This window comes from Rana temporaria, chromosome 8 (assembly GCF_905171775.1).
Source record: "Rana temporaria chromosome 8, aRanTem1.1, whole genome shotgun sequence".
In the NCBI taxonomy this organism is placed as follows: Eukaryota; Metazoa; Chordata; class Amphibia; order Anura; family Ranidae; genus Rana; species Rana temporaria.
This window is the reverse complement of record NC_053496.1, coordinates 103,662,649-103,686,299: the sequence shown is the minus strand read 5'-3', so window position 1 is coordinate 103,686,299 and position 23,651 is coordinate 103,662,649. Positions and strand designations below refer to the sequence as shown.

General features: G+C 43.1%; 1 protein-coding gene across 6 annotated transcripts in view; it reads right to left on the bottom strand.

The window, feature by feature from the left end:
• USP54 (ubiquitin specific peptidase 54) overlaps positions 1–23,651 on the bottom strand; it is a 201,257-nt gene that overhangs the window by 154,520 nt on the left and 23,086 nt on the right. Inside the window, exon 1 of one of the 6 annotated variants that reach the window (XM_040320458.1) lies at positions 21,373–21,674. The exons of the other annotated variants lie outside the window; for them this stretch is intronic. The gene's annotated coding sequence lies outside the window, so the exon portion shown is untranslated. Of the gene's footprint in view, positions 1–21,372; positions 21,675–23,651 lie in introns of those variants that run through there. 6 annotated transcript variants of the gene reach the window in all.

The following is a 23,651-nucleotide window of genomic DNA, read 5'->3' as shown; positions in this document are numbered from 1 at the left end:
AGCTTCGTGGAGCATGGTACACACTGCAGAACTGGCAAACTGTGCTATACAAGCAGAATGTTCTCATCTAAAAAGCTATGATATCCGAGCAGTAAAGTGTTATGTTTCTAGGTAGAAATCCCAGTTGTAGCATAATAGGGCAACAATTTAGCATGACACAGCCTTGTGTTAAGCAAACCAACAGGTGGTTTCTAAGACCTAAAGCTCTTGTAGATATAAAACTGGGTGTAGGTTAGCATTTAACTTGTCTACTGTTGTTATTGCTTCTCATCACTTATTTGTCGTCAGTCTTCAGGAAGAGATGAGGTATTTATTATTACATAATAGGAAAAGAGAAACCAAATATAGTATCTTAGGTAAACTGGAAAACCTTTGCTGGTGACATAAATTAGCTAAATAATTACATGCGGTTATTATTTTATCTTCAGATGATTTTCAAATCAAAGACGTTTAATTTCTAAATATAACATTGGTGTTCCATTGTTATTAATAAAACAAGCATTAATTTGTTGAAAAGACACTATACTCTCATTAAGCGTTAATCTCCTCCCCACCCAATCCAGTTGACAACTATTTAAAACGGAGTACCACCCAAAAATGGAACTTCCGCTTAATCCACTCCTCGCCCCCTTACATGCCACATTTGGCATGTAATTTTTTTTTTGGGGGGGGCTTCAGGAGGAGTGGGACTTCCTGTCCCACTTCCTCCTTCCGCCGAGGGGCTGGTAAGGCAAATATCTTAATCGCCTTACTGCAGCCCCTCCCTGTAGGTCATCACCTGTCCAATCGGACGGCACATGCGCAGTGACGCATGCGCAGTGGGTGCCCGGCCGTGAAGCCGAAAGCGGCCACGGCCGGGTGCCCACACTTGGAATGAAGACGCCGGCCAGAGAGGGGGGGGGGGAGAGGAGCGGAGCCCCGGTCGGGGCGCGCCGCTGGAACCGTGGAGCAGGTAAGTGTCTGTTTATTAAAAGCCAGCAGCTACACTTTTTGTAGCTGCTGACTTTTAATAAAACATAAAAAAAGGCTAGAACTCCCCTTTAAATAAGGAATATTATAATATATATTCCGTATATACTCGAGTATAAGCCGACCCGAATATTAGCCGAGGCACCTAATTTTACCACAAAAAAACTGGTTAAACTTATTGACGCGAGTATAAGCCTAGGGCAGTGATGGCGAACCTTGGCACCCCAGATGTTTTGGAACTACATTTCCCATGATCCTTATGCACTCTGCAGTGCAGTGGAGCATCATGGGAAATGTAGTTCCAAAACATCTGGGGTGCCAAGGTTCGCCATCACTGGCCTAGGGTGTCCATTTGCATGCCTCACTGTGCCTCAAGTACGGTACCTTGATCAGCGTTATTTCCTGGCGCTGTCTCAGTCTCATCTCCCGGTGCTGTGATACATTCAGTGTAAGCCGTATAGTGTAACCAAGCTCTGCCTCCTCCTCCTCTTCCTTCTCCATGAAGAAACACAGACTTTGTTTCCCAGCAGTCAGCCTATGACGGACAAGGAGGCGGCGCTGGGTTACACTACATGGCTTACACAATGTATCACAGCGCCGGAACATATTGGATTAAAGATGGGCACAACGCCGGGAAATACAAGACTGAAGATGTATCACAGCGCCGGGAGATTAGGCTGCAGATGGGTACAACGCCGGGAGAGACTCGAGTATAAGCCGAGGGAGGCATTTTCAGCACACAAAAAAAAATGTGCTGAAAAACTCGGCTTATACGCCGACAAATACGATAGAGATTATATATATATATATATATATATATATATATATATATATATATATATATATATATATATATTTATTAATTATTGTATTTGTCGGCGTATACCGCGCACTTTTTTCCCCATAAAATCAGGGGAAAATCGTGGGTGCGCGATATACGCCGATAGCATACCTCGGAGGGGAAGGAAGGAGACGAGCGACCACCGGAAATCACTGAGCCGTCATCTCCTCTCGGCTCCCACTTGGCTGTCGCGTGTCATTTGTTCGGCATCCATACCTGCCGTATGTATGATTTGGCCCCGCCCCCCGCGTCATTGGATTTGACAGCAGTGGGAGCCAATGGCTGCACTGCTATCAATCTATCCAATCAAGAGCCGAGGACCCCGGGATGAGGAAGAGTGCGTGTCCGCCATGTCAAGTTCAAGGGCTCAGGTAAGTTAAACAGGGGCTCGGGGGGGGGGGGGGGGTGCGGCGTTGACAGACAGAAGTTTTTTCACCTTAATACATAGGATGCATTAAGGTGAAAAAACACAAGGGTTTACAACCCCTTTAACCACAAAAATTATTATAGTTTTCTTGTAAGAAAAAAAATACAACATTTTATAACATTCAGAAACTGCTATTCAAAAGGAATTCCACAGCTCCCTCCCCCTCACATACACACAATAGCATCATTGTAAAAGTCGCCAAGATTATTCAGAAGCCAGTCCTCAGTCCTTATCTTTGGTTTCACGATAAGCTGCCAAATAGTACTGTGAAAATTAAACAAAAAAATCACACAAATACACCAACCAGTTTTATTACATAACGTTGTACTTTTAATACTCTGACAGTATGTTAAGGCATGCTCATTAATCACTTAGTGATGCAAGACTGACAATAAAAATGGGAAGGGAAAGACAAAACCACAGAAAACAAACATTAGTAGTCTCAACTCGTTAGTCATTATTGGGGTTTCACAGCTCTAAACATATCTGTATCAACACAGAGTGGTCCTGTGGATACTAAGGAAGTAAACAGTGCCATGTCCCGTTTAGCTATAGGCGAAGAAAAAATATGTGGAAGAGGCTTGGACTTTAGGCACAACCAGACAATTTGTACAAACATATACTTTTATTATAAACCTAGAAGATCTATATTAAAATCCACATTTGTGAATCAAATACTAGTTGAAATAAAGCTACTGTGTATAACCGATTGATATCTACGTGGAATCTGGAAGATAAGGAAATCATTCCTTTGTGGTAGTGGATCCAGGAGTGCAGTTACATTACAGAGGAGTCTACATTGCTTCTCTGTTATATTTGTCCCCTGGTTCCTTTAGGATAACACGCTGCTTTTAAGAAAAACACACAAGGGAGTCATTAACTCTTAATGGCACCCTCGCTAAACAACGTGACATGGCTTCCCGCACATTGAAACGCATGACGTCAAAAAAACTTTACATAGAGGGTGAAGATCTGCTTTAACTGCTTGTGCTTTAAAAGCTCTGCCAATCAGTTCTGCCTAAAAGCACTTGATTTTTGCATTTACCAATATATATTAAGTTTATGCGAGCATCACTATATACAGTATCTATCTGAGGACAGCAGTTCCTGTACATGGGCAGCTGTACCCAACATCTGGGATGCCCAAGCAGGGAAATACACTGGAATTTACATTGCACGGGCTCAGACATCCATGTGCAAGAGGTCTTAGGGCGGGGGGTCCTCAAACTACGGCCCTCCAGGTGTTCAGGAACTACAATTCCCATCATGCCTAGTCATGTCTGTGAATGTCTGAGTTTTACAATGCCTCATGGGATTTGTAGTTCTGCAACAGCTGGAGGGCCGTGGTTTGAGGATCCCTGTCTTAGGGTTTGCATTCGGGTTAAGTTGAACCTGTGAGCAGTAAAAGAACAGTTTGTATTTTTGTTCACCTGCTGTGGCTCATCATTAGTTACTGAGTCGATAGGCCTCCGTAGTTGGATATTAGGAGTGAAAGCACACCACCATTGGGTATACTAGTATGCTAGACAGAATAAAATACCTGGCATGCATGCACCTGGAGAAACACACAAACTACCAAGGTCAATATCAACAGGCTTTTAAGAGCAAATGCTTTTGACATCAGTTTGTGACACTTCTGAGATCAGTCAGAAATCACTGCAGTTCACCTGCTTTAGCATTCCTATATCCTCCAGCTCATGTTGTGGCCGTATCCATCATATGTGTGGGCATGTGAAGCCCAGTTCTTGTTTCTTCCTGGTTTTCAGGGAGAGGTGCATGCTGGGCGATTTTTAGGCACAGTAATGCCCAGAAATTAGTGTCATCATTTCCCAGGAGGCAATGGGATCTTAGGACAGGAAGTTTAACCACCTAGAACCAGGAACTAGGCAGATTACGAATACTGCCTAGTAACAGCCTGATAGAAGTAAAAGATATTATTTTTTTTTTATTATTATTATTTTATTTTTTTACATTAAAAAGGCAAGCTGTTAATAGAAAGTTCATTTTTAGGGTGGAACTCCACTTTAAGACAGGCCAAACCAGTGACCGTTTATGGAACTGGACTGCAGCCTTCCAGCTTGAAGGGACACCAAAATTATTACACTGCAAACTGGGCCGATAAATCCTCTGTTTTTTTAGCTCCTATGAAACTGCCAACATACCCTGCCAAGCTGCTACAGTACTTTCAATTCACTAGAGGAGACTGAAAACTATCAGAAGATGCATGTGAAAATTCCATAGCCCTGGGCAGTGTAAATGTCCAGCATGGCAGAGCTCACCCGAGGGAATTCAATAAAGCTGCTGCAACACTTTTCTGGTGTTAAGCCTAGTACACACTAGTAGCTTTTCATTCAACTCAGCAGGGCTGAACAAAAAAAAAAAAAAAAACTGACAGCTCAGGAGGAGCCACTGCACCAACAATCCAAGGTTTAGTACAGCAGGTTACCCTACTGTGCTATTGTACTCTGACAGGAAGACGGTTCGTCCCTGCCAGAACACTCCAGTCAGTGAACTTAGCCATTGACTGAGAGCACCTTTTTCGGACATGCCCTTTTAACAGAAGCCGGCCAAACGGCTTCCGTCAAACTGAATCCAGTACACACGGGGCGGATGCCACCCAACTTTTGGCCTGTGCGTGCAAAGCTTAAATCTCTCTTTCAAAATGTATTATGCCAAATTCATGAAGCATTTGTGACATGCGCACCAAATTTGGGTAGTTCCACTACACGCCACTTTTACATTGTGGTGCTATATTCATAGCAACATACCAACACTTTATATCTTAATAATATGAAGCTCAGTAAAGACCATCTCTCTTTTGGCATACAGAGAGAAAACTGGCAAGGAAAGTTTTTCACCTGCACCCAAAAGTGGCGCAGCATGCGTCAAATTCAAGTACAAGTTTTAGACAGGTACAATGATTTGGCGTATTCTGCACCACTTTTAGAACTCATGAAAGACACTTTTGCACTGCCTGTGCCAGTCTTTATAAGTTCCATCATTTGCCAACAGTTCCTGTATAGGGGAAGTTATTTTTAATTTATAAAACATGAAAAAAAAAAAAGGGATTGTAATGATCCATAAAAAAAAGAGTTCTGATAAAAGTCCCCTCTTTTCTCAGATCTTTAACCCTTTCATGCCTATGCCTATGTATGACATTTGGTGTTTACAAGTTAAAATCCATATTTTTGGCTAGAAAATTACTTAGAACCCCCAAACATTATATATATATTTTTAGCAGAGAATCTAGAGAATAAAATGGCGATTGTTGCAATATTTTATGTCATACGGTATTTGTGCGGCGGTGTTTTAAACACAACTTTTTGGGAAAAATTTACTTTCATGAATTTTAAAAAAATGAAAAAGTAAAATTAGCCCAATTTTTTTGCATAATGTGAAAGATGATGTTATGCCGAGTAAATAGATACCAAGCATGACACGCTTTATAATTGCACGCACTCGTGGAATGGCGACAAACTACGGTAACTAAAAATCTCCATAGGCGACGCTTTAAACTTTTTTTACGGTTACCAGGTTAGAGTTACAGAGTAGGCCTAGTGCTATAATTATTGCTCTCGCTCTTACGATCGCGGCGATACCTCACATGTGTTATTTGAACACCGTTTTCATATGCGGGCGCGACTTCCGTATGCGCTTTCTTTGCTGCGCAAGCTCGCGGGGAGGGGGGCGCTTTAAAAAATTTTTTTTTTTGTTTTCTTATTTATTTATTTATTTTTTCTAATATTACATTTTTTTTTTTTTTTTTTTTACATTTTGATCACTTTTATTGCTGTCACAAGGAATGTAAACATCCCTTGTGACAGCAATAGGTCGTGACAGGTACTCTTTATGGAGGGATCGGGGGTCTAAAAGACCTCCGAGCCCTCCTTTGCACTTCAAAGTATTCAGATCGCCGAAAACGGCGATTCTGAATACTGTGTACTTTTTTAAATCCGGCGCCATTGGCAGCCGAGAAACCCGGAAGTGACGTCATGACGCCGCTTCCGTGGTTTCAATGCGCACACTGAATCAAAGCCGTTTACGGCTTTGTTTCAGAGCGCGCCGAGACGCTGGAGGCGCCGGATCGTGGATCGGGTCTCCCGGTGGGACGGGAGGCCCGGTCAGAGCGGCGAGAGGCGGCGGGAGGGGGGGGATGTCCCCTCCCGCTCCTCCGGCATAACAACCGAGCGGCTTTTAGCCGCATCGGTTGTTATGTTTGGAAAGCCGATCGCCCGCTCTAAACAACGGTACCGGGATGATGCCTGCGGCTGCAGGCATCATCCCGGTACAACCCCTGAAAGCCGAGGACGCATATATGCGTACGCTCGGCGTGAAAGGGTTAAACAAACACCAAAAGCAGTCCCAGGTGTAATCAGGGTGAACAATGTGGCTTCTTAAGCTGTTGCTACACCTGAATTATTATTGATTCCCAAGCTATTCAACCATCAAAAGGCCTTTTGTTTGCTTTCCATGCACGCAGAATCATCTGTTAATACTGCTATATGGTCTTTCAAGGGAATCCGTTTTTTGGCAAAACATACAGTGAGTGATAGGTGAAATTTACCTTTGTGACAGACTAAAGTCTTATATATTTCTGTATTACCCAGAGGTGCCTGCACATGCTGGCAGCATCTTCCAGAATTCTATGCTTTGCTGGAATGACAGGCTTTCTGAGTGGGCAAAGCTTTAGTACTTCCTCCCAGTGCTAAAACATGCTTAAAGGGTCACTAAAGGAAAAATGAATGTCTGCAAGGTAGACAGAATAGTGTAATGATTTTGTTAAAAAACGAGTAAATACCTATTAAATTCCTTCATCTATATCACCTCCGGCATTCTAGTTTGTGTTCTCTCATTCACTTCCTGGTTTGCATCGTTTGTTCATGTAAGAACTACATTTCCCAGTATGAATTGCGGCACGCCCAGTAATTCACACCTCCTTGAAGTCTCCAACACGTAGAGAGCGTCCTGCCGCACAGATGTACAGTTGTGTTCAAAATGATTCAACCCCCAAATGCTGTAAAGGGTTTTAGGGAATTTAGTGTACATTTGTAATTGTATTCAGAATGAAATCCTACAAGGACTTCTTAAAGAACCATATGCAACTAAAATGACATCAATTGGTTTTGTAATACAGTAGTAAATGTTTATTTTGCGAATTCATCATTTACACAATTATTCAACCCCTTAAAGACTACCACTCTGAAGAACAGAGGTTCATTGAAGTGTTTTCAATCAGGTATTGAAAACACCTGTAGATGTCAGGGAGCAGCAATAAAGCCTAATAAGCACCAATCAGGCAGCTTTAAAATGACCGTGATACTCAGCTCCTTCTAGACATTTACTGGTGTGGTTACAAACATGGTGAAGTCAAGAGAATGGTCCGGGAAGACAAGAGAAGAGGTGATAACTCTTCACAGGAAGGGCAATGGCTATAAGAAGATTGCAAAGATGTTAAACATACCAAAGAAAGGAAACAATATCTAACGAGTGGACATTGATGGTTCAGACTTTAAGGCCAAGGAAGTAAGTTAAAAAAGTTTAATTTGATAGCATATAAATACAAAAAAAAATACAAAAACAAATACAGAAATAGTACAAAAAAATATATATTATATTATTATTAGCCACTGTATATTCCTCAGAAGTCGCCAACGCACGTTTCGCCGTGGGGCTTCTTCAGGACGAAGACGAGGAATGCATGTTTAGCAGAAAAACAGATTTGTGTATGACATATGGTCCTCAGCGGAAGTATCCATAGGGCATATGCGATGCACAATAAACGACAGCATACGTCGGGAGTGCAGTTTTGACAGGAATTTTCACACACAGCACCAGGAATCTTTGATGAACCAGTAAAGGTCAAGCAAGTGGTCCGTGGATTGCAGGGCTATAAACTCCCAAGCAGACTGCACAGCTCAAAAAGACTAATTAAAATGGTCTCAGGCTTACTGGGACAGCAGATAGTGGTCAGCATGTACAACATGTGAATCCAAATGTTCAAACCGGTAGCACCGCTAGTAACCATACAATGCAGTCACAAAACGGGGGGCCATGGAGCAGCGTTAGTAACGGATATCTGTGTCCCAGGGTGTACACGAGACCTTTACTGGTTCATCAAAGATTCCTGGTGCTGTGTGTGAAAATTCCTGTCAAAACTGCACTCCCGACGTATGCTGTCGTTTATTGTGCATCGCATATGCCCTATGGATACTTCCGCTGAGGACCATATGTCATACACAAATCTGTTTTTCTGCTAAACATGCATTCCTCGTCTTCGTCCTGAAGAAGCCCCACGGCGAAACGTGCGTTGGCGACTTCTGAGGAATATACAGTGGCTAATAATAATATAATATATATTTTTTTGTACTATTTCTGTATTTGTTTTTGTATTTTTTTTTGTATTTATATGCTATCAAATTAAACTTTTTTTAACTTACTTCCTTGGCCTTAAAGTCTGAACCATCAATGTCCACTCGTTAGATATTGTTTCCTTTCTTTAATACTTTACAGATGTGGCCCATGTGAGTGCTTCCCTTACGTTTTTTCCTATCCTTTTTATTTTCTCTCTTCCCCCTTTTTCCCCCCCTCCTTGTTCCTCTCAATATCTATCCAATTCTCCTTTTCTCCCTTATTTCTCGCAACCTTTTCTTCTTTTCTAGTCCCCCCCTCCCCTCCCCTTTTCCTATTTGCCCCTTATCTATTCCCCCTCTTACTTTGTATCAATGTTAAACATACCAAGAGACACCATAGGAAGCATCATTCGCAAATTCAAGCCAAAGGGCACTGTTGAAACGCTACCTGGTCGTGGCAGAAAGAAGATGCTGACTTTGACTGCTGAGCGCTACCTGAAGCGTAGAGTGGAGAAAAGTCCCCCTGTGACTGCTGAGGAACTGACAAAAGATTTGTCAGATGTGGGTACTGAAGTTTCTGCTCAGACAATACGGCGCACACTGCGTAATGAAGGCCTCCATGCCAGAACTCCCAGGCGCAAGGGGTTGCTGTCTCCAAAGAATAAGAAGAGTCGACTGCAGTATGCAAAAATCATGTGGACAAACCACAGAAGTTTTGGGATTGTGTTCTGTGGACTGATGAAACAAAATTAGAAGTGTTTGGGCCCATGGATCAACGCTATGTTTGGAGGAGGAAGAACAAGGCCTATGATGAAAAGAACACCTTGCCTACTGTGAAGCATGGCGGGGGGTCAATCATGCTTTGGGGCTGTTTTGCTTCTGCAGGTACAGGGAAGCTTCAGCGTGTGCAAGGTACCATGAATTCTCTTCAGTACCAGGAGTTATTGGATAACAATGTGATGCAGTCTGTCACAAACCTGAGGCTTGAGAGACGTTGGACCAGGACAATGATCCCAAGCATACCTCCAAGTCCACTAGAGCATGGTTGCAGATTAAAGGCTGGAACATTTGGGAGTGGCCATCGCAGTCACCAGACTTAAATCCGATTGAGAACCTCTGGTGGGAATTAAAGAAAGCAGTTGCAGTGCGCAAGCCTAAAAATGTGACTGAACTGGAGGCTTTTGCCCATGACGAATGGGCGAAGATACCCGTAGATCGCTGCAAGACACTTGTGTCAAGCTATGCTTCAAGTTTAAAAGCTGTTATAACTGTAAAAGGATGTTGTACTAAGTACTAAGATTGAATGTCACTTGGGGGTTGAATAAAACTGATAATGATGTGAGCACAGAAAAGACATGTGTGGTTATTTCATTATAAATGTTATGTTATATTTGTCTGACCTACACGTGCCTCTTTGATTTAATTGTAAGCAGGATGACAGGATGATCAAAATCAATGTCAAACTAGGCAAAACAATCAATTTCAGTGGGGGTTGAATAATTTTGAACACAACTGTAGTTCCCAGAAGGGGGTGAGCACATTACTGACCACTGCAGTAAAGCCTCCCTTCACGGTGGTCAGTAAAATCAGACAAGCAGGAAGTGAACAGAACAGAGAAGAAATAGAGCAACTTCTGAGCAAAAACGAACAATGAGGAAGTGAAAAGAGGAATGTCTGCAGGTAAAGGATGCTTATTATGAAAAAAATAATTTAATAAGCTGGAACAATCAGGTCCAATTACAATACATCTGTGGTGGTAGAAAGCAACCTGCAAGTATTTTGTACTGTTAGGGGAAGTACCGTCAGTAGTATTTCTTGATTTTTTATTTATTTTTTATTTTGCATATTTGTCACACTTAAAGGGGTAGTAAAGCCCGCTTTGTGATTTTTACCTACAGGTAAAGGCTTACCTGTAGGTATAATTAATATCTCCTAAATGTGCACAGTTTAGGAGATATTCACCCTGGGTGCAGCCGGGGACATCAGCGGCTCATGCGTTCTGAAGGTTCGGCATGCCTTGCCAGAACCAAGGACTCCCATGCGCAAGAGTAACGTCATCACGGCTCCAGCCAATCACACAGCAAACAGAAGACCGGGGGAAGATGTCAGCCCTCTCAGCAGTGACAGCGGGCCTCTGGAAGGCATTGTTCCAAGGTCAATATTTCATAATTTTTTTAGTATGCGATGCATACTAGCACATTATGCAATTGCTTTACAGGTGTTTTTTTTTTTAAACTGCCAGGATTTACAAATGATTCAGATCATCAAAACAAATTATTATTACACAAAGATAACCCAAGTAAAATGCAAAATGCAGTTTTTAAATGCCGTATTTATCGGCGTATACCGCGCACTTTTTTGCCCTGAAAATCAGGGCAAAATCGTGGGTGCGCGATATACGCCGATACCCGCGCTCAGTTTGAAGCCTCCGCCGACATATACCGAGCGCAGTACACTCGGGTACATTCGGCCAGGCTCGGCTTCGCTCGTGGTCACGCTCTGTGACGTTTATGCGTGAGAAGCCGAGTGTGGCCGAACGTGCCCGAGTGTACTGCGCTCAGTATATGTCGGCGGAGGCTTCAAACTGAGCGCGGGAAGCGGGGATTAGACTCGGAGAGAGCGTGGGAGAAGCCGGGAGGACACCACCGAGGCCGCGGACGGACGCCGGAACGGACAAGGACGCCGGGCAAGACACCAAAACTAAGTATTAAAATCTTTTTTTTTTACAGGAAAAACTGGTCTACATTAGGGGTGCGCGCTATACGCCGGAGCGCGCAATACCCCGATAAATACGGTAATGATTCTATTTATGAAGGGAAGAAAAGCTGTCCAAACCTGCCTGGTCCTATGTGGAAAACCAATTGCCCCTAAACCCAATAACTGGCTGTGCCACCCTTGGTGGTAACAACTGCAAATAAGCGTTTATCTGGCAATGAGCCTTTCACATCACGTCGGAGGAATTTTGGCCCGTTTTGCTTTGCAGAACTGTTTTAATTCAGCCACATTTTAGGTTCTTTCGAGCATGAACGGACTTGTTTAAGGTCATGCCACAGCATCTCGATTAGATTTAGTTCTGGACTTTGACTAGGCCACTCCAAAACCTTAATTTTTTTGAGTTATTCAGAGGTGGACATGCTGGTGGGTTTCGGATCATTGTCCTGCTGCATAACCCAAGAGCGCTTAGGCTTGAGGTCGAGTACTGATAGTCGGACATTTTCTTTTAAGACTTTCAGGTACAGCGCGATTTGCTGGAGTTCTAAAGCCTTAGAAATGGCTTTGTAACATTTTCCAGACTGATACATGTCAATTACGTTGTTTCTCCTCTGTTCTTGAAGTTCTTTAGATTGTGGCATGATGTGTTGCTTTTTGCGATCTTTTAGTGCACTTCACTTTGTCAGACAGCTTCTATTTAACATATTTCTTGATTCAACAGGTCTGGCATTTCACATAGGGCCAGGCAGGTTTGAACAGCCATTTTCTCTTAATAAATTAAATCATTTAAAAACTGTATTTTGTATTTACTCTTTGTGTAATAATAAAATGTGTTTGATGATCTCAATAATTTTCAAGCGTGACAAATATGCAAACAAATTAAGAAATCGGGGGGGGGGGGGGGGGAATACTTTTTCACATCACTGTATATGGGATTTACTCCTGCTTGGAAACTTTCATGTGTTCACTGAAAAAGTTATCCAAAACTCTGGTAGATATACAGTCATGGCCAAACATATTGGCACCACTGCATTTCTGTCAGATAATGCACCACTTTGCAGACAAAATTGTTGCAATTACAAATGTTTAGACATTCTCATGTTTATTTATTTTGTTTGTATTAGTAGGACACAAAAAATTGGAGAAACAAAAAGCCTAATCTGACACATTCCATTCAAAACTTCAAAAATTTACTGGACAAAATAATTGTAAGAAATAATTGCATTCCAAGTTTGTGATGCTCCTGTAATTTGCAATTAAACTCACCTGCATCAATAAACAGGTGCTGACAATATAGAAGTCACATCGGCAACCAGTTAAAATGGTGAAAAATTGACTCAACCTTTCTGTTGTGTGCCTCTGTATACCACAGGGAGCATGGAGAGTCACAGAGCCGGAGTTAGCGGCCCCAGAAGGAAGAGGGGTGTAGATGGACGCTCGCTGCTACTTGGGACAACAGGGACATCACAGGCTTCGGTTTCAGGTAAGCGACACATAATGGGCTACTATGTGATGCATAGTAACCCAGGGCTCGACAAAATCCGGGCGCCAGGTCGCAATTGCGACAAGAAATTGTTACCTGTAATTGACGCCGCGGCTTTGCGGCCTACGAGGCCGCGGCCTCAATTACCGGCCATCGCGGGCGCGGCGGGGGAGCACGGAGGCACAGGATCCCCCACCTCCCCCTGCCGCGTGATCGCGGCGGGCCTGCGACGGCCGGTAATTGAGGCCGCGGCCTTGTGAAGTCCCAAGCTTCCTTCTGTGACCTACCGCCATCTGGTGGTGGCCGTGGCCGTTGGCATTACAAGTAAAACAGCAGGTTTTCACTGCAATCTCCTTCCCTGGTTCACACTGGAGCATTTTGACATGTCAAATTGGCATCAATGGCACCGTCCTAATCGGTGCAACGCCAAATTTCAAAAAGTAGTTTCTGCGATTTCAGAAACTTGCACATATGTCTCTAAAAATCGTGTCCGAAATCTGGACTGACATGCCGGAGTGAAATCTTGCGAGTTCAGCTGAACTCGCACAGCTTCATTCCCGAAGCTCAGTGTGAACCTGGGCTCACTGCCTTAATTACCACAACCGTTTCATCTGAGGGAAATCCTGAAAACATGACATGTTGGGGTGCCTTGAGGACTGGAGTTGAGAAACACTGGTCCAGATCTAAATCTCTATGGTGGTGGGAGTGTCATGGTCTGGGGCTGCATGAGTGCTGCCGGCACTGGGGAGCTACAGTTCATTGAGGGAACCATGAATGCCAACATGTACTGTGACATACTGAAGCCAAGCATGATCCCCTCCCTTTGGAGACTGGGCCGCAGGGCAGTATTCCAACATGATAATGACCCCAAACACACCTCCAAGATGGCCACTGCCTTGCTAAAGAAGCTGAGGGTAAAGGTGATGGACTGGCCACACATGTCTCCAGACCTAAACCCTATTGAGCATCTGTGGGGCATCCTCAAAGGTAGAGGAGTACAAGGTCTCTAACTTCCATCAGCTCTGTGATGTCATCATGGAGGAGTGGAAGAGGACTCCAATGTCAACCTGTGAAGCTCTGATGAACTTCATGCCCTCGGGGTTAAAGTCGATCCCTTTTAAAAAAAAAAATTTAAGTTGTCAAACTCAATAGAAAAGATTTGATTCATTCTATTAAAGTGCCTAAACAGAATCAATCTGTCCGTGTTATCACGAACTTCTCCAAACAACAGGGTCAAATGAAAACCGTTTTAAAAAAACTTTGGCCTATTTTGTTGGCAGAGAATACTATTAAAAAATACATTAAACCCTATCCAGAGATAACTTTCCATCGTGCCCCTTCGATTAAGGATCGACTGGTGTCGAGTCACTACTGTCCTTATTCGAGGGATCTGCCTATACAGACGGGTACCTTCCCTTGTGGAAGGTGCGATGTTTGTAGCTTTGTAGCAAATTCCAAGGTTGTACCCCTCCCAACGGGCTATACTCACAACATCAAACATCGTGTCACCTGTAAAACTATAGGGGTTGTCTATCTAGCCCTCTGCCAGTGTGGATATTTTTATGTTAGAAAAACTAAGAGACCTTTTTTTTTTTTTTTTTTTTTTTTAAGAGGATTAGAGACCATATTCTGCCTCTTTCTAAGAAACTTACCACCACTGCTTTAACCACTTCATTACTGGGCACTTAAACCACCTTCATGCCCAGACCAGCTTTCAGCGCTGACACATTTTGAATGACAATTGCGCGGTCATACAACACTGCACCCAAATTATATTTTTATCCCACAAAGAGAGCTTTATTTTGGTGGCATTTAATCATCTCTGCGATGTTTATTTCCTACTGCGCAAATGTCGCGTGGCTATAGTGCAATTATTTCTGTGTTTTCTGGTTGAATGGGAACACCTGTGTGTCCCAGAAGGCAGCGCGCCTCCATTTCCCAGGAGGCAGCGGCGAGGAGAACACAGAAACTCACAGCGGAAGAGGCCTAGTAACAATCTGCCTAGTAACAGCAATTTCTGGTAAATATAAAAAAATATATATAATTAAAAAAAAAATTGAACCTTTTTAGCTACTTTTTTTTTTTTTAGGGTGGACCTCCACTTTAAGTGGTTAAAGGAATTAAACATACAAGTGAGGGATACTATATGACAATATTTTTTTTCAGCAGAACATTTGCAGGACCCAATGTGGTAGAAGAGCCAGATAGTAAGAAGAAGTTGTGACAGTTTTCCAAATGCACTACAGGCTTCATTAGATTGCCTTTATTGACTGCTTCAACTGAAATAGACCTGAACAATCAATCATAACTGCCTGGGTGAACCAGAAACAGTTCATTATTTACATAACATTGTGTCATGACATTACCAGTTGCCGTCTATGACATATAACCCAGACATTAAAGGGCTAGTATATGCAAACTATGACTACAAGCATTTACAAAAAAAAAAAAAATGTAGTTTAAATATTTAAAGGGGACCATTTACCTTTATCTTCTTTTTTTGGATTACTAAAATACCGTTTCTCTTGGTGAGAGTAGACACAGTACGAATAGGGGAAATTAATCTGCCCTGGTACACAGAGATAAAAAACAAAATGAGGGTTGTAATCCTTCCCCACTCATTTCAAAGAAAAATGTTTCAGCTACTACACATTAAGGGCTGATTAACACCATAACAAACACGTTATCATTCGCTGTTATAAGGCCCCTTTCAGACTGGGGCGGGAGCTGCGGTGGCGGTATAACGCCGCTAAAAATAGCGGCGCTATACCGCCGGGATTGCCGTGGAAATCAGCCGCTAGCGGTGCGGTATTAACCCCCGCTAGCGGCCGATAAAGGGTTAATACCGCCCGCAATGCGCCTATATAGAGGCGCATTGCGGGCGGTATTGCCGCGGTTCCCATTGTTTTCAATGGGAAGGAGCGGTATACACGCCGCTCCTCTCACCGCTCCAAAGATGCTGCTGACAGGAGATTTTTTTGTCTCCCGCCAGCGCATCGCCTCAGTGTGAAAGCCCTTCGGCTTTCACATTGAGGTAGCTGGGCAGGAGTTTTTCAGGCGGGATAGCAGCGCTATTTTTAGCGCTTTACCGCCTGAAAAACTCCTCAATGTGAAAGGGGCCTAACTCTGAACAGAATTACAAATGCTTTGGCAAATAAAGTCTTCCCATATATGCGTTTTAACTTTCAAGCACACTGCAGCTGATAATAAAAAAGCCCAAACTCACAAAAACTTGAGTTTAAGGCTTCATTTCCACTGGCGTTTTTACAGCCACTGTTAGCCTTTTTTACAGCTTAAAAACGCCTGTCCATGTTTATTTTGTAAAAAAAACTGCAGCTTTAAAAATGCCACGGTCGCGTTTTCCAGCGTTTAACGTCTGGCGTTTTTTTTACAGCTCAAAAACGCTTATGCCATTTGCAGCTCAAAAACGCCTATGTGGGCATGATGCCATAGAATAACATGGACAGGCGTTTTTAAGCTGTAAAAAACGCTCAGAAAAGTGGCTGTAAAAACGCCAGTGGAAATGAAGCCTAACAATCCTTAAACTCCCCTCTATGTCATCCTATGTGTCCATGCACACATGGACATTTTTTTAAGTTTAAGTTTATGGGCGGTTGTCTGAATGCCCTAAAATCGCATTAACCACTGAACCCCCGGACCATATTGCTGGTCAAAGACCAGAGCACTTTTTGCGATTCGGCACTGCGTCGCTTTAACTGACAATTGCGCGGTCGTACGACGTGGCTCCCAAACAAAATTGGCGTCTTTTTTTCCCCACAAATAGAACTTTCTTTTGGTGGTATTTGATCATCTCTGCGGTTTTTAGTTTTTGCGCTATAAACAAAAATAGAGCGACAATTTTGAAAAAAATGAATATTTTTTACATTTTGCTGTAATAAATATAAAAAAAACTTTTTTTACTCAGGTTTAGGCCGATACGTATTCTTCTACATATTTTTCGTAAAAAAATAAATCGCAATAAGCGTTTATTGATTGGTTTGCGCAAAAGTTATAGCGTTTACAAAATAGGGGGTATTTTTATTAAAAAAAAATATATTACTAGTAATGGCGGCGATCAGCGATTTTTTTTTGGTACTGCGACATTATGCCGGACACTTCGGACACATTTGACCCATTTTTGGGACCATTGGCATTTTTATAGCGATCAGTGCTATAAAAATGCTTTGGATTACTATAAAAATGCCACTGGCAGTGAAGGGGTTAACACTAGGGGGCGGGGAAGGGGTGAAGTATGTTCCCTGGGTGTGTTCTAACTGTAGGGGGGTGGACTCACTAGGGAAAATGACTGATCTTCTGTTCATACATTGTTTGAACAGAAGATCAGCATTTCTCTCCCTGACAGGACCGGGAGCTGTGTGTTTACACACACACACACACACACCTCCCAGTCCCCGCTCTGTAACAAGCGATCGCGTGTGCCCGGCAGTGATCGCTGCAGTCGCGCACGGGAGTCAGGGGGCGCGCGCGCCCCTAGTGGCCTGCGAGAGAGCCGACGTAGAGCTACGGGCTCTTGCACAGGGGAGCCGACATGCCGCCGTAAAACGACGGCGGCTGGTCGGCAACTAGTTAAAGAGCAGTTCTTCTGACCACAAGAAGCGCTGAATGCTAAAAAATTTGCATAAATGCTCATAAAATGTGCTTTTATCAGCATCTTTTAGAATTACAGAGCTGCATGTAAGCTGGTACAATATTACAAAACTTCCCAAAAACGCAATTACCGTATTTGCCGGTGTATAAGGCGACCGGGCGTATTAGACGACCCCCTAATTTTACAGGTTTTTTTTAAGATTTTTTGTCTGTACTCACCGTATAAGACGACCCTGCTTCCGACGCTTCATATTTCTTTCTTTCTGGAGCCATATTCTTCTTCATTCTTGGTGGAGCTGGAACCATATTCTTCTTCGTTCTTGCTGGAGCCAATCACGGCAAGCAATGTATTCTATTAATGAATACAAAGCCTGCTTGGATTGGCAGAGGCTGTAACATCATCAGCCCACGCCTATCTGACTCTCAAAGCCAATCTGAGCAGGCTACTGTATGTAGACTGCTCGGCTTGGCAGAGGTTGTTACTCCAATCCGAGCAGGCTCTGTATTCATTTGAATACATCACTTACCGGGATTGGCTAAGCGGTATATACTGTATGTAGCTGAAGCTACATACAGTATTACCGCACATCCAGCAGGCATCCGAGCAGCTGACCCGGCGTATAAGACGACCCCTGCTTTTTGGCCAGTTTTTTTAAGTGTAAAAGGTAGTCTTATACGCCAGCAAATACAGTAAATAACGCCGTTAAAAGCACATTTTTAAAGCAGCGTTTTCCTGTTGGGAACCTGACGACCAAAAATACTTTTTTTAAATGTCCTGTGTGCATGGAGCCCCAATGTAGCTGCTTGCATAGACTCCAGCTTGTATTTAAAATAATAAAGTCTGCATACGCATAAAAGGTTTGAGGGTATCCAGGAAGGTTTTAATGCACAAAACATAATTCTTGCAGAACAATACACTTGAAAGGCAGTGTCACAAACCAGACCCTACCCTTACTATGACTATGACTAGTGTAACCTGGGGGACCATTAGCTCTCATGGTAGATGCGTTTGTCAGTGATTCAAGCCAGTCAGGAACTATATTTAAGGGCATGGCAGCCCATTTTTATTGAAAAGGTAAATAACAGTCCGTAACATAAGGATTTCCCATGCAGGGGTACTTCTTCAGCAAACACACACAACAGAAAATGCAAGCCCACCTGGCTCTCTGTAGCAGGACTCCTCAATATAGACGGCTTCACTTTAGCGCCCACAGCTTTGCCTCTTGCAGTCACAAACGTTCTGGCTGCCTCCTGCAGACCTCCTGTCTCTTGGTGTGGAGCAGTCTCCAACTGGTAGCCATGGGGTCTTCTCATACCCTCAATAAAAGGGCTGTGCTCCCCTGAGCACACACCCTGCTGGTAATCTACAAAGTCTGGACTCAGGGCAGTTTTCTCCAGTCCACATCTATGCTCTGCAGGCTTGCACCAAGCAAAATGTGCATACCCGGTGTCCCACAAACTACCAATTTATCCGTGACCGCATCTCCTCTCACACTAAATTAGCTTGGGAGAGGTGTCCAAGACAGGTGGTATTCACTAAGGACCCCCTAACATGGATATAGTGATTCAGCCATTTCTCCTTCCCAGATACTAGGAGGCATATTGGAAAGATGCGAAAGAGTCACTGGCAAAAACGGCCAACAACTAGTAAGGGAACAGAGGAGCTGAAGTAAGATATTCAGATGTGTGTGGCTGTAAGGGCTTGGAGAAGCAGTGATGGGTAAACAAGTGGTGCAAACAGCGGTATCCAGCAGCAAGGGCTCAGAAGAGCAGAGTTGGCATATGAACTGTATCGTGATTAATGCCAGCAGTCAGAAACAACAAATGAACTGTAACAGGGTAGCCAGTGGTCTAGATAGCAGCTTCAAACTTTGTGGACAAGGCACAGGCAGTAGAGACACAAGGAGGGTCAGAATCTTAAGAGGCACAAGTAGACAGGCTTGGTAAATACATAGGTGGCTTGGTGTCACATGGACAAAACGTTAGATGGTTGTCTGTCCAGAGTATGACAGCCCATAGGCTTTGGCTGGGTGATGAGGCGGCGCTGGCTGCAGCTGCATCAGCCGCGGTAACACCTGGAGGTGGGCGGAGCTGTAAACCCTAGAAAAAAGAATCCTTTACCATCTGGACGTATCATATTGTATTGGAGGGCTCATATAGTAAAGTGGGCTGTGACCGTGTCCGCTCTGCATATGCAGAATTGAACAGGGACCTGTTATCCGCCCGTCTGTTTATTGTGGCCTGCGATTGGTTAATAAATCGCTTAGTGGCCCTCACTCTTCAAAAGGTAAGTATTTCATAATGAGCTAATATGCGGTGCATATTAGCTCATTATGGCTTTTGCCTTGCAGCAGAAAAAAAATAAATACATTTTTAGGCGGGTTTACAACCGCTTTAAGGCGGCATATATCCTGACAGAGAACTCATCCACTAATACTGCACATGCCCATTAGCAGACAGCGTATCCCACCAATACTGCACACATCCCTCAAAAGAGAGGTTGACCATTAATACTGCATATACTCCTCAGTGGAGAGCTCATTCACTAAGGGCTCTTTCACACAGACGGTCCACTTTGTTCAGCGGGGGATCGAGCTGCTGATCTCCACTGATCAGGCGGATGACAGGTCCATCTACGCTCACTGTGCAGAGACTGACCCGTCAGAGCCCCGCTCTCCTCTGTGGGGAGATCGGATGAGAACGGACCGCCTGTCCATTTTTATCCGATCCCATCCGCCAGATGGATGGAAAATAGGGTCTCCATTCGTATGGATTTTGCAGATCGAATGTCAGCAAACATGTCACAGCTGACATCCGCTACTTCATAGGGCTGAATGGAGCGTCCGATCAGGTCCACCTAAAAGATAAATAGGCGGACCTGATCAGAAAGCCCTTGTGAAAGAGGCCCAAAGCTAGATATACCCCTCAGCAGAGAGCACATTGCACATACCCATCATAGGACAGTTCATCTACTAATACTGCGCTTATCCACCAAAAAAGATAGAATATCCACAGATATTGTTCATAACCCTCAGAGAGCTCATTCACAAATACTGCATATACTTCTCAAGGAAAAATACACCAATTAACAATACATATACCCCATCAACAGAGAAAGCTCTCATGCAACAATACTGCACATACCCCTCATCAGAGAGTGTATCCATCAATACTGCATATACTCCTCAAAAGGAGAGTACATCCATGCATATACCCCATCAACAAAGAGCTCATCCACTAATACTGCACATACCTCTCAACACAGAACCCATCCACCAAATCGGCACATACCCCTCATCAGAGAGTTTATCCACCAGTAATGCACATATCCCTTAATAGAGAGCTCATCCATCGTGCAATACCCAAAAAATATGCATGTCAGCTAAAAAAGGAAGGTTTGCTGAGATACATATGTGTAGGTTTCATAGAACATGGCTAATATGATTTATGATTTACTTTCATAAAAATGCAAACATAAATGTATAACATTGTGAACAGATATGCTAACATTTCATACATCATACATCATTTGTAAATATAAGAGAAAAAAAAAAATCAAAAACAAGAAATTAGCAAATCAAGGCTTAGGCAAAATACTTGTCTTCCTGACAACTTACAACCATTCTAGCATCAGTGCATTCTAATTGGTTGGTGGTGCTTTCTGATTTGACGAGATTATTTCGCTAGAGAGAAGAGTGCTCCAGCCCAGGCCTGCAGTCCCCGAGGCTGAAGCAACTGACAGCTATGCTAATGATAACGCTGATATCCCATGAGCTAACAGAGACACAAACCATCTACTCTGTGCAGGCACCAATAAGAACGGACATGGCTACACCTGTTCATCTTATCTTCAGCCATTTCAAAGCCCTACTGTATATCTTCTTCCATTATATCAGCTACTTGACAGATTAGGGGAAATGCAAGGACAAGCATTAGCAATGCATTTATTAACATTTTTCACAAATAAATAGAATATACATACATACACAGTCCTCTGTGAGCAGAATCTTTACAGACAGCTGCATTCTTCTTCTACCCTAGACAACAGTGCAGCATCTACCACGGGAATCTCTATTCAAAGTATTATCAGCATCACACAGAGCAATAGCAGTTATTACCTAAAATAGACAGCCAATAGCAGGCAACTGCGTTTTCCCTCCTCTTTTATTAACCATAGCACTCCTGATCATGGCAGCTAGATACAGCTGTGCAATAGCATCACTATGCTGCCAGCTGAAGCTAATAGAGACACAGTGCCGCCTATTCCTTTGCAGTAAGTGGGTCAGTAAACGGCAATATTCCAGGGCCTGTGAACACATGACAGCTTTACACAGGCCTCTGCAAAAAAGATGCTTTCTGCTCTGCCTGTTCAGTATGCCGGATTCTGCAACACCATTTATTTAATGCCGCAACCATAGACCAGCATCATATTTCATAATATATAATATATATTACACACACTATATATATATATATATATATATATATATATATATATTATATATATATATATATATATATATATATATATATATATATATATATATATATAATATATGGACTGATGTGACAATAATTGACATCTAAACTGCATTCAAAACAGAAGTCAATGTGAAGCATGACTCATGCACAACGTCTCCTACAGATAATGACTACGTTGTGTGTTAATTGTTCTGTCTGCTGAGTAATAACTGGAAAGGCTTCTAAACCGGGGTCAATAACCTACCTGACAATCAAAACACAGGAACTAATGTATTTCCTCCTTTTATACAGTATTTCCTCCTCTTATAATTCATTAACATCAAGGCTGCTTGCATTGTGTACCAATGTACCATACACACATATTGAAGGGCACATGGTCATTGAAAGACATACCAGTATTCACCACAATACAAACACAGAAAACAAGTCACTAAAAGGGGTATTTGTAATAACTGAACCTCCACTCTTCATATACCTCTCAGGGATGACTTGATCTTTTAATATTTCCTTATGTTTCCTCCCTGTCACAACAGACGTATCAGAAGACCATCTTGTCTCCTGGCTGAACTCAGCATTGATAACAGACACTCAAAAAATGTCGAGCTGTTTTCTCTATTTGACAATTTCCCCGTCCCCTAGCAAGATTGAAGAATGTAAATGATCAGCTCCAGGCAGGACAGGCCAGCTTTAAGGCGCATTTTTATGGAAAGGGCCAGTGACTTTTCTGTTTTTTGGTTCCATAGACTTCAATGGATCAAAAGGGTGCAACCTGCATTATGTGTGAATCAGGCCTAAAAGGTGGCCTTTCCACCTGACAGGGAGAAAATACAACAAAACACCTATCCGTAAGCAGCAAGGCATCACTATTGCAATTCCTAATCCAGGTGCCAGGTTTCAGATTTGAAAATAAAGCTGTGCCTGACAATTCTATACGGGCATACCCCACGTTTAAGTACACAATGGGACCAGAGCATGTATGTAAAACGAAAATGTACTTAAAGTGAAACCATACACTTTTTCACTTCTAGGGTGTAGTGGGGGGTCAGGGGGCTGTAGTTGAGGTCTCAGTGGATGTAGTGGGGGTGTCAGGGGCACACTGGAACAAGGCAGGCTATGCTCTCTGAGCTTCAGCTCCTTCTATTGTGGCTGCAAAATGTCTGTACAGGCCCTTTACATACACTCACGGGTGTGTCCTTACTCGCGAGTGTATGTAAAGGGAGTGTTACTTAAAGCGGGGTATGCCTGTAAATACTTATCCTTCTGCCTGGGCTGTTGTATGCTGCTTTTTTCTTGGGGAATCATCCCCAAAGTCTGCTGGGAAACGGACACTTCTGGAAGTATCTCTTTCCTGTTATCACCCACAGCACTCTGTTCCTCCAACCAACCTCCACATAACTACTGTGTTTTTTAGACTCCATTCACATCTCAGCGCATTTGGGGGGGGGGGGCGACAATCGCAGTAAAATCGTCCAAATAGAATCGCGGGATGTCCGTCGCCCAAAAGAAGCTCACTTCTTTTGGGTAACAGGCTTCATCCTGCGATTTGCCGCTTTTGCAATTCCGCCCGCAGAGATGTGAATGGAGCCCAAATAATGTGGAAGGGCTGTGGGTGATACAGGAGGGGGAAACTCTGTGAAAAAACCCTACATCACCTTGCCTCTTAGTTCTGGAAACTGGGTCTGTGATGCCAAACACGTACAGCAAGACTGTGTGAAGATTACAGCAGTCCAGGTCAACCGCTTAAAGCAGAACCCCAACAATTACAATTGCCAACTTGGC